Here is a 12,904-nt window from a genome sequence, read left to right on the forward strand (position 1 = left end):
TGTTCTGCGAACCTGAATCAATTCCGTACAATAATGTTTTAGGACACAGCTTTTTGCCAGTGTAAACAAGTAGTAGACAGAAAACATCAATACATAGCTGCGGTCACAAAGGGAAGGACATAATTCCCTGGACTTTCCTTAAAATGTGGGTTGGCTAATAACCATTAAATATTGTATTACTTCCACCTGGGTGTGACAATAGAAAATCTGAAAATCATGTAAGACCCGAAGTCATGAATCTGGAAAAAGACAAGGACACCAGAATTCTTTTTGGGAGAAAACGTGTTGCAGGTTTATTATTGCATATGTAGGCAAGAAAAACTTGAGTTAACTTGCGGACAATCCAGAACGGCCAGCTGATGAACAACCTATGTTGACAGCCCACCTCCTTGACCAAGAGCGCCTGAACTACATACCAACAGGCCCTATAACCCTTGGGGTCCTCCCCCCTGTGACCCCCTAGAACTGAACTCATGCCAGTGGTGGAGCAGTACAGTGCAAGCCTCCAGTTGCTCAGGTTTACAACTGCCCATGGGACTAACAGGGCGCTGTCACTTTTTTCCCGGGGTCCTGCTGTAAGGACTCATGGGTAGTTAGCCGGGAGCACCCCATCTGGGCTCCCTCCTTGGTTGCTTTCTGCACCTGAAACCCTTGGATCACCCGTAACGCCACCAGCAGCACAAAAGAGTAACCACAGTTACCAATATAATTTTTTTTTCCATCTCTTGAAAACATAGGGAGAGGGAGGGTGGGTTGTTACAAAATGTCTACCAAAATGGTGAGTGGCTGCAGATGTGGCTCCTCTCCCCAAAGGTGCGTCTGCCCCGGAAGTGCTTGCCTTTACCCTGGAAGTCGGTTGGAGGCTTTCCAACCTGTCTGAACCCACCAAACCAGATGATTGTGGGAGGGAGGAGAGGGTATTGTTCAGAGGGGCATGGGGATGCCGTGCTACTCCTCTGTCCGCCAAAGTTGTCACACTGCGCGCAATGCGGGCAGCTTTATAGTGCTGATAGCCCATAGCCCCCTTGAATCCCCTATTGCATGCCACCCCTGAGCTGAGAAAACCTGGAAAAGACAAGGACACTAGAATCTTTGTTGGAGAAAGCTTTTTGCAGGTTTAACATTGCATAGGTAGGCAAGCCAGAATTGGGTTAACTTATGGGCGATCCAGGGTGGCCAGCGGGTGAACAACCTATGCCGACCGCCCACCTGATTGGCCAAAGAGCACTTGGACTACATACCAGCTGGCAATATATTTTGGAGTCTTCCACCCTGTGACCACCTAGAACTGAACTTACGCCAGTGGCAGAGTGGTACAGGGCAGGCCCCCAGTTGCTCAGGTTTACAACAGCCCATGGGACTAACAGACAGTGGCGGTGCGTCCATTGGGGGCGTTGCCCCACTAATGCCACGGAAATCGCTTTACTTCTGATGTTAATTGAGCAATCAGGACTCCTGATTGGAATTAGCCTCAGAAGTAGAACAGGGTGTGGAGCTGCGGGCGGCAGCACTCTCAGGGTTGAGTGACAGCGCGCTAGTGCGCATGTTTGTTTTTGGACTGATCATTTTTACTATCAGCCCGAACATGCACACTAGCCTTCCCCTTAGGAGAGTGAGGGTTGCTACATGCGCAGCCCCCAGTCTCAACCAATCCTGGCGCTACTGCCTACTGGAGCAGCGCCTGGATCGGCTGAGAGGCAGAAGACGGTGAAGGCGCCAACGCACCGGCCCCGGCCCAGGAGCAGGCAGCAGAGGCGGTGCGGACCCACCCGGTCAGGTAAGTTAAAAAATGTTTTATTTGTTTTTACTTTATTTAAACCACCCCTGCGTGACGCCCCGCGAGTATTGCGAGCCGCGACTGATTAGCACATAACATTCGGAGCGCGAGCTACTCTTTTCTCCTCGCGCCGTCCGCCTCCCTGCAATTCTGTTTCTAAATTCGCCTCGTGCTTTTATACATTAAGGTTGTTATGGACTACGGCCTTTCTTCTGATATACATATGGGTATATTGGTAGTCTTCCGGCCTAATTAAAATGATCCTTTCTTCATTGATGGATCAGGAAGAATCCTGTGTGCGTGGAGGATTTAGTTCACTTCACATTGTCAGTTTGTGAAACTGAGGCATAAGGCGCTAAAGAAAGGGGACTTCTCACAGTCACGCTCACTGCTCTTGGAATGCAGCCCCCTAGGCACCTACACCACGTCTCCAAGCAGGGAAGCCTAGGGTGAGTCCTAAAAGATGAAGAGAACTAAAGCAGCAGAAGTGGTGCGCACCACTCTAAAGTGAGCTCAGCTGAGTCAACTGAAAGGCGGCAGCTTGCACCATTCCTGCGTGCAGGGTGCCCTAGCAGCTTTGTTCAGTACAGAGTGGGGCACAGGTGGAGCGGGACCTGGCTCTGTGAGGGACAGGTTCACGGCGCAGTTTGCCCACTTCCTGAGCGAAAGATTCAGTTCCAATGCGTGCAGAGGTGGCTGAGTACAGCAGGCGCTGGCAAGGCTTGGGCGGATCAGAACATGGAGGATTTACGCTGCCGCTGGCCCCAAAAGTAAACATTGCCCCTTCAGTCTTTGTTGTCCCTTGACTAGCATTGTAACTGGAGTGTACATTATGCACTACGCTTTTATGCCGTATTAGCATTTATTCAATGCCTTTCGCCCCCTGTAATGCTGAACGGGCTCTCAGGTTTTACTGTGCCCTCTAACATTTGGCAACTCCTGACACTTCTACCAATGAAATGTGCACAGCTTCACTTAAGGTGTATACTATTTTATCATCATGTCATCTGCCTCTCCACTCAGTCATCGTGTTACCAAATGACTCGGTGTCACCCGCATACAACCTTTCATTTGCATATGTTTACTTTTATGTGTTTCTAATTTTTCCTCAATTGTTTTAAACTAGGACTGCAAAGCCCAAAGTGTACTGATTTAATTAATGAAAACTCAGGCCTGGAAACAAGATCCTGGAGTGGCATACGGTCGTTTGCCAACCTCTGATATTTGACTAAAAGATGCCGAACAAAAGTTATTGTAATGCATGGCACGTAGCCAGCTGTTAAATGACACCTATATTTTCAACATGCTATACGTACTTCTGTGATCATTTTATTATGTTCAACTGCTGGCCTATGTAATTGTGTGGCTGCCCCATATGTGGAAAAAAGCAGTAGAATCGAATAATTCTATTGGCTGCATTCTGCCTAGAAATTAAAGCATTTACAGCTAGATTCATCAAAGACCCGTTTTGCGAGTCTTTAATAGCGATTCATAAGGAATCGCTATTACAGACTCGCAAAACGGGATTCATGTAGGAATCGCAATATTTATTGCGATTCCTACAGCTTCCTTATTTGCGATTAGCTAATTGCTAATCGCAAATAAGGAATAACTCCCCATTCATTCCTATGGGCCTAAGGCCCATAGGAATGAATGGGGAGTTATTCCTTATTTGCGATGAGCAATTAGCTAATCGCAAATAAGGATGCGAATTCAAGGGTGCCAGGGGTGTCCAAAGGACACCCTGTAGCACCCTGAAATGCAAATTTACACAGGTGTTGCGCACACACATGTCCAAAAGACATGTGTGTGTGTAACATGCAATTGAAAAAAATGCACTAAAGTGCTTTTTTCTATTTTTTTCGCTATTTACCACGAAGTCAGACTTCATGGTAAATAGCGACCAAAAATTGCGAATTCGCAACTTAAAAATGGTTAATGAATTGCATTTAAGGAATCTCAAATAGAGATTCCTTAAATGCAATTCCTCGCAAATATGCGATTTCGCTAATAGCGATTTTTGCATTTGGGATGATGAATCCCAAATGCAAAAATTGCGCTCGCAAAGGGCCAGATTCGCAGAATCTGGCCCTTTGCGAGCCGAATTGTCTTTCATGAATCTGGCTGTATATGCTTCTCTGCACTGTGCACCACAGTGAATGTTTTTGTTTACCAATAAAAGAAGATCTTTAAAGGTGTGACACTTTGCATGTACTATGTGCAGCTGTTTAAGTCTTCTTTGGTGCTGGGTGTCTATCTTGGAAGACCTCTTGAGGAGAAAGCACAACATTTATTGATAAGATACAGGTAATTGCAAACCGTGTGTGACGTATTCTGCGTTGTAGCAGGGAGAGTATGTGGTGCATAGGAAATGGTGCCATGTTTGCCTTTATAGTAACCGGTGAGAACAACTGCTGCTTTCCTATGTCAGGACACATATTCCCAGCTTGAGAGCTGCGCTAAAATAATGACCCCCCCACCAGCCCTCATTTTCTTTCGCCTCACCACTTTCCAAGTCCACCAGCCACCACTGCTAACAGAGTACTGTAATTTTTTTCCTGGGGTCCTGCCGTAAGGAGTCGCGGGTAGTTGGCCTGGAGCACACCCTCTCTGCTCCCTCCTTGGTTGCTTTCTGCACCAGAAACCCTTGGATTTTCCCGTAACTGTCACACCCTTAAGGGCAGCTAGCGTTGGGTCATCCTTCTCCAGTAATTGGCTTTGTTTGCCTTGGAAGTGCAGCTGTTGGCCTGCAACTTTGTCCATCATTGACAATTATTGTAGTCTATTGTACTGTAGCATTGTACTGTACTCTATAGCAGTGTATTGAAGCATATGTTTAGGTTTTAGTAACAATATGTTGTCTGGTGAAGTGCTTACTCACATGGATAGTAGGATACATTGTGTAGGTAGGATATGTGGTTGAAAGAATATTGTTTTTGCTTTAAGCCTATGTGGGAAGTGTTTTCATATTGTGCATGATGGCCTCTTCCTCGCGTTCTACATCCACCCTCCGTGTGGTGCTCCCCACCTCTTCTACCTTGTCTGTAAAAGCATTAGGTATATTTTTGCTGGCACAAGGCAAACAAGCATTGAAAATGCAATAGGTCTCGCCTTTGATTAAGTTAAAGCCATTTGCTTTGCTAATGGTATTGTTTAGCAAAGCAAATGGCTTTAACTTAATACAAGGCGAAACTTATTGCATTTTCAATGCTTGTTGATTTCTGTCACTGGCTCAAGAGGTTTGCAGTGACTTCAGGATATTTTCTCCAAAAATATGGGTTGTGGTTCTATTGCTTTGAGCTATCACCCTGCACGCACTGTCTACTGAAGCAGAAGGCGCGTACGGTGTAATCAATACCTTGTGTTATGCTTATAGATTGATTTTATTACAGCGAAAGAATGTGCTTTGAAAGTCACGGATGAAGGCCTGTGTCTCCAGCCACCCATGAGCTGCAGGCGGATCTGTCACGACCTGGGCCGGAAGCGCCTTAGCACTCTCCTGATAGAACACTTTGAGGAGGGTTTGTTTCAGGGCCTTCTATTGTTTATATGTTTCCTGAAAGCAGAGGTGATATCAAGGGCCTCCGATCTATTTTGTTGCATCCTGCAAGACCCTCTATCTGCCAGAGCCTTACAATATTATCCTAACAAAAGGACCCAGACCATGCTGTCGCTGGGCGAGCTCTGCACTGGATTCAGCTTTGAATTACTACAGGTGTCACTGACTCCTCATTTTGGCCCACTGTACTGAATGTGGGGAGATCAAGAAATCCCATGATTTTAAACCCCTAATTTGTAATGTTTCTTCAACGGAAATGAATGTGAATCGCTCGGGTATATTTTGTCGAAAAGGACTCTTTTATTATGTCTTATTTCTATACAAGTCCCATCACTAAATGTAATGCATAAGAAGAGCAAACAAAAAAAAAACAAGAGCCATTCACACCGTTTTCAGAGAAAAAGTGGTGCGATTCTGTAGCAGAATTTTTTGCTGTCAAACTTAATTGAGGGTTGTTAGGAGGGCAGAAGAACACAGCTATCTATCTTGCGCTCTTGGAGCAAAAAAAAAAGCATAGCTGCCGGGGGATAATGGGAATGCCTATATTTAAATAAAAAAACAATTGGGGAAAACTAGTTGTGAGCTAGGATGGAAAAGCTCAGGAGCATCGATCGAAGGCCAGCGTCAGAACAGCAACACCTCTTAGAAGATATGGCACTGTTCTTCTCTCTTCCGTTTAATGGGAAATAGAACAAGCATTTGCAATGCAATAGGTCTCGCATTTATGCGAGTTTGAGCTATTGACATTGCATATAACAATGCCTTTTATTTTTGTTTCGTTTTAAAAACATAAATAAAAGGCATAGTCATTTACAATGCCATAAGCTTAAACTTGTGTAACTGCGAGACCAATTGCATTGCAAATGCTTGCTATTTAACCAGTCTCTCTCGGCCTGGGACGACTCCTGGTTGCCCCAAGCCCTGGGCACCGCACCCAAGCCAACGGACCAGGCACGCAACCTGGGGTTCATCCTGGACTCCTCCCTCTTGATGACCAAGCAAGTCAACGCTGTCTCGTCATCCTGCTTCAAAACCCTGCGCATGCTCCGAAAGATCTTCCGATGGATCCCCACTGAAACGAGGAAGACGGTCACCCAGGCCCTCGTCACCAGCTGTCTGGACTCCGGGAACACCCTCTACGCTGGAACCACAGCCAAACTCCAGAAAAGACTCCAGCGCATTCAGAACGCCTTAGCTCGACTCATCCGGGACATCCCTCGCCACAGCCACTTCTCTGCCCATCTCAAAGACCTGCATTGGCTACCCGTCAGCAAGAGGATCACGTTCAGACTCCTCACCGACGCACACAAGGCTCGCCACGACACGGGCCCGAAGTACCTCAACAGCCGCCTCACATTCTACACACCCACCCGCCAGCTCCGATCCGCCAGTCTCGCCCTCCGCTCCGTCCCACGAATTCGCAAATCCACCACCGGAGGAATATCCTTCTCCTACCTGGCAGCCAAGACATGGAACTCCCTCCCCACCCACCTACGGCTGACCCTGGACCATCTCTCCTTCAGGAAACAACTCAAGACCTGGCTGTTCGAGCAGTAGCGACCCCCCCACCCCTCAGCGCCTTGAGACCCTATGGGTGAGTAGCGCGCTCTACAAATTTTGTTGATTGATTGATTGATTGAAGCAGTGCACTAGAATTGGGTGCAGGATACAGATTCCAACAAGAGCTTGTCAAAAGTTATTTGCTTCAAAGGGCACAAAATGAAGAGAGAACAGGTTTAAGGGGGCAGATTATAGGACCTATCCAGTGAACGATGTCACAATACATTTCAAAACCCTATAGCTGATGTCAATAATCAAAGCAACCTTCCAGAATGCCTGCAATTGCAGTTGTTAGAGATATGGGCTGGGTACAGAGAACTGTTTTCTCTCCGACTCCTAGAGGACCCATTTAAGGGAGTACAGCATGCATAACTCTCATTCCAGCCATATTTTGATGGTGCCACCTTTACCCTAGCCTACTCTTTAGGGAGATAAATACCAGACTCTAGCCGTATTTCCATTTCAGAATAGCACCACTACATCTTGACAGAATTAGGGCCATTAAGAGTGCATAGGGTTTTACAGTGAGGATGTGGGGGAAGACCCAGGAGGGAAGAAGCTTAGCCAAATCATTCATTGCTTCTGTCACAGGTTTAGGACTCAGCACTTAAAACTTGTGAGGTGCTCAGGACCTTCAATGTTGTAAGAACTCTGTGTCTGAAAGTGAAGTCGCAATAAGGTGTTATGACCCCGAATGGATCCCGCAAACCACACTGTTTGGGGTAACATATCGCCTGATGAGATCATAGCCTCAATATAAACTCGGTACCGAAATACTACTATTTTTGGTGATTTTACCATTCTACCATCCCCAATATCCACTGTGAATACTCACTATAATACAGTTCCCCATAACACGGAAAAGATCGACCTCCTCTCAGTATTTCACATTACCGCCCTCCCTCACCATGGCGAAGCCGGAGAGCAGTGCCGAGGTGCGGCTAGAAGCCTTGAGCTTGGCGCAGCTGAGGTACAGTTTGCGGCAGGACAGCGCCTGCAATGAGTGCTCGCTGAGGCTCATCAGCTCCATGTAACTCCTGCTGATCCACTCCGGGTACGAGAGCAGCTCCTCCTCCCAAGTTTAGCGGCCGAGGAGCTTGTGCTGTGCACCGCCGGGGCTTGGGTACATTTGTCAAGTCGCACTAGGTCCCCAGGATTGCATCTTGCTTACAGCGTGCGACTCCGTGACCTGTCACCTTCCCACCACTAGGCCTGAGCGGTAAATTCCGTTCCGCTCGCGGAATTTGCGGAATTTAGGTAATTTCATGTTCCTCGGAGAACTCGAAATTGCCCAAAATTCTGCGTTCCACGAGTTTGCAAAATCTTTTGCTTCTTCGCGTTCTCAAAATGCATGTTCGTGAGATATTTCCCCCTGAGCACGCAAACAGGAAAAAAGCATCGCGAACAAGTAATTCCGCGTGCTCGTGAAATTTCTGCGTGTTTGTGGAGATTGTTTACCGTTTCGTGGAGATTTGCGTAACACGATTACGCAAATTCCGTCCACACCTACCCACCACCCCTCCTCTTTGGCTCTACTCGGGCATTGCCCGCCCAAGTGTGACAGCTGAACAGGCTACACGGAGACCGCACATGTGCAGAACCTGCCTGCAAGACAACTACTGTAAATCTTAAAAGGGGAGTGGTTTCTCTTGTAGCGAGAGCATTACAAAACAATCATTGGCCGCGCGGCAGTAAAGCTGCGTGGCCGTGAAAGAGGCAGCAGGGGGAGGGGGCCTGCGCGATTCCATTGCGGGAGTGTGTGACCATATGGCACCACCATATGGCGCCGCGCGCTCCTGCCAGGAAATCGCCAAGATGTGCACGCGTTGCAACGCGTGCACGTTTTTGCCCCCAAAGCTGTGGCGATGGCTAAAGGTCTCTCTCCTATGCAGGGCATGTGCGCTGCGTAGGCGAGACCTAAAAATGAACATTGGAAGAACCACCCTAAATGGTAAGGTCCTTCTGACATACATTGTCTGATCGCCTTGTGATGTCCCTCTGGTTGTGGATGATGGCAGTATGGTGCTGGACAGCACGGAGGAGGCTGGTGGTCAACTCTTTTCTACAGTAAAGCCAGCTAAGGTGCTGCCAATAGAAACTTGGGGGCATATTCTCAAGGACTTATCGCCAAGTTATTGGCACTTTAGCGCAGCAAAAGTGGTGAAATAATGATCGCTCTTGTTTGCACCCCCATAGATATGGGGTGTGTCTCCCGGGCTCCAATGAATCCTTCTACATGGAAGGCTGTTAAAGGGTTATCAATGAGTCTGGAGCGGCGACGGGCAGCACTCAGCGAATTCATCAGTTGGATCAACTTGGCTGATGTGAACATTCATTTCACCGCTAACATCAGCAATGAAAAAGTTGAGTTTCTCGACGTGTGGGTACAACATTCTAATAAAGAACTTTATGTATCTTTATATGCTAAACCCACCGCCAAAAACACACTGCTGGAATACGGTAGTTTTCATCCGCGCAGCCAGCGTGACTCGATCCCTTTCAGTCAATTCCTTAGATTAAGGAGAAATTGTTCCCAAATGAAAGATTTTCTCACTCAAGCGGACGTTTTGAAGGCGAAATTGGCTCTACGAGGATACCCACACTGTCTCATTCGAGACTCGTTCAAACGTGCGAGGTATTTTGATAGAGACAGCATGTTTCAGAATCAAAACAATCAAAAATCTGATCGTCTGGTATGCATCACCAAGCATGCGACGATTGACAATAAACTGCGACAAGTGTTTAATTCCCACTGGTATATCTTGAATACAAATGACCCTGAAAATCAAATAAATAAACCTATTTTTGCGTTTCGCCGAAATAAAAACCTTCGCAACTTTCTGGTGAAGGGCTCTGTACAGCCTACTAGAGAACTGAAACAGACTGGGGTGTTGGGGCTGCCCCAATTGAGGGCAATCATCGCTGTGGGACATGCCAGGCATGCCCACGTGCCCTCACGGGCAACACCTTGAATATTGGGAAACGCAATATCCAACTCAGGGTCATGAGCAATTGCCGGTCCACCAACATAATCTATGTTATCTTATGCCCATGTGGACTACCTTATGTCGGTGAAACGGGACGAGAGTGCCGAATTCGAATCGGCGAGCACAGATCTAATATCCACAATCAGAAGAGTGGGGCTCCACTGGTGGCTCATTGGACTACGGCCAGACACTCCGAGAAAGATTTGAAGTGGTCGATCCTTGAAAAGGTCAGGAATGTTCCAGGCAAGGATGCCACCTTACTGAGAAAAAAACGGGAAGTATATTGGATCTTCTTTCTTGATGCCGTGAAGACAGGTTTGAACGATTGATGCCCATGGGAGAATGCCATCCTATAGCAATGCCGCCTTCTGACCAGCATTAGAGCCCGTTGATACTCTTATTCTCCTTGGTTTGCCCTGTGCTGACATTTGACGGAGTGATCTGTAACCATTACTTCTCATATCCAGATCTGCATTCTGCTGACTAGTGCTTTAGGTCTGACTGTGATTTGTTGTTGTTATCCTTTCCCATTTGGTTTGTTTTCTTTAACTTATTTAGGCTCTGACTGAAGGGTCGACTCACCCCCGGAGTGACGATCCTGCGCCTTCTATACATATCACCTTTTTAAAAATGCAAAATACTTCTGGCAGTTATTCCGTGTTTATACGGCATACTCGGCCTGTCAGGGTTTGCCTGCACCCGACTTGCGTTGCATCTGACACATCCATGTCAGTTCTTCCATCCCGCCGCTCGCATATTTTGACCCGCCCTCAAGTTGTAGAGTGGGTGTGACCTTTCTCCTTTTAAAATCGCGGGATTGACCCGAGTGTGCGAATAGCTGGACCTTAACGGCTACGTCCCGGGGGGGGGGGGGGGACTTTTCTGAAATCAGACTGAAACCTTCCGTGTTTACTCTATAGGTAAGTGCATGTACCGTCCGGGGCCTCTATCCTGTCCCCTTGGGATTTTTCCGCTTCCAAAGGTGTATTGTAAACGTAGTCGCAGATGTTTGTCTTTTATCTAAGTCCAGGGTTGGTTTCACTCCGGGGGTTATATTAATTGGGGACCCTCCGCCCTTGATTGTCTCCAGGCCCGATCACCAAACCTAGTGTGTTTCCCTCAGAAGCAGTTCTGAATCTACCGCCTGATCTACTCTAAGCCGGCAATTTTGAACACGCCGTTTTTTGTTATTTCCCTTTTGCCATCTGCAGAGCCTCGAGATGCCAGAAGCGAGGAGGCCAATCTATGCTGATTATTTATTAGCCATGAAAATTGTGTAATTAAGAGAAGTGAATCTGACTTACGAAATTACATTCAGAGGGTATGTATTCATCTACCGCAGCCATTGCGAGAACCCGATGGATATGATCCTGGCCCCTGATATATTTGTCATCTTTTTGCAGGTCGGTCTATGCATTCATTTCCACAACGTGAAATCATGCATGTGTAGCTGTTTTTCTGCCTCCCCCGTCGTTGGTTTTTTGAAGTAAGTATCACGCAGAAGATTAATGCATCCTGCCCTTTACCGCTGAGCCTAGCTATTCGCTTAATTAACAGGCAGTTCTTTTGAGTTCTTTTGAATCCCTTGTTCTTTTCTTTTTCTTCTTATTTTCAGAACCACGAGTTGTTTTTTGTTTGTGTGTATCCTTCAAGAGGTAAGTGCCTCTATTAAGAAAATCGTAAACCCAGCAAAACGCCGCCCCTAGAAGTGTACGAGATAGCGTTCTGCGCCACTCAGAATTGAGGTAAATCTAAAGAGGGCCTCTAAGCAGCCAGGCCTAAACTCTGATCATGTACGATGCATCATAAAAAGTGACCTCACCACTCCTATGACCTGTCTCATAAGTATTGGTTTGTAATGGCACCATGTTTCCCCTCCCTTTTACATATGCATTTTTTCTCTCTTTTTGTATCTTGACCCAATGACTGTGTGAATGAATGAGTTTGGCTCTCCCCTGCCAAGAGTTCCTGTGCTCCGTGACCCTGCGGGGCCTATAATAGATCCTTTTTGTTTTTATTTTAAAAAATCCTTTGTATTTTGATTATGCACTTCTTGAGCTCACGGTATGCACTTGTAGAATCATATGATGTGTATATATATATATATATATATATATATATATATATATATATATATATATATATATATATATATATTACCTACTGGCGGTCGCCAGTAGGTATATATAGTTAGGATTTTTTCCCTATGGGATTTTTGAAAATTCTATGTCTAATAACTTTGGCGTTTGTGGACGGAATTGGCTGAAATTTTCAGGAAAATGGAACATTTTGTTTCTGAGCAGCCCCTGAAAATTTGGGGGGGTTCGTCAAGGGGGGGCTGAGAAAAAAGGAGGGTCCCAAAACGTGTTTTTCCAATGTTAATTTCCATAGGGCGGTTGGCCTCACTTTTAGCCCGAATGGCTGAATGGATTTGCACGAAACTTGGCAAAATTGTAGGGACTGTTAGCCCGATGTGCCTTTGCTAGGTCTCAATATATGTGCTCCAGTGGATTTTGAGAAATTAAAGTTTAAAAAAAGATATATATCTGTAAGCGCGCTCTGGGCAGCGCTCCGGTTCGCGTACTTTACGCGTAACGGAACTTCGCGACGCGAAGCTGATTGGCTCTCCGGTGTCTGTCAACATTCTAAACAGTCCGGAGCGGCCGCCATCTTGTCTCTCGGTAGGATCGAGAGACAAGAGGAGGCCAAAAGAAAGGGGGAAATGACCATAAGGGGGCATAGTAGATGCTCCCTGACCCCCTAGGTTTGATGTGGAGGCTTTAAAAGGGCCCCGCAGGGCAAAAAAAAACCGAATATTTTTTTCTTTTTTGCGTGGGGAGCGCCCGGTTCGCGAACCGGGAAGCGTACTGGGGAGCGTACTATAAGGAAAAAAGAATGATAGACTTTTCGAATACTGTATGTTAATTGATTGTTGGTTTTGTTGATTATTTTTTTATTTCTTTATTTTTTAAGCAATTATTTATTATTGTGATTGTGTTTCAAAATTTAATAACATTTCTA

The sequence above is a fragment of the Lissotriton helveticus genome, chromosome 2_1 (genome assembly GCF_964261635.1).
Source record: "Lissotriton helveticus chromosome 2_1, aLisHel1.1, whole genome shotgun sequence".
Lineage (NCBI taxonomy): Eukaryota > Metazoa > Chordata > Amphibia > Caudata > Salamandridae > Lissotriton > Lissotriton helveticus.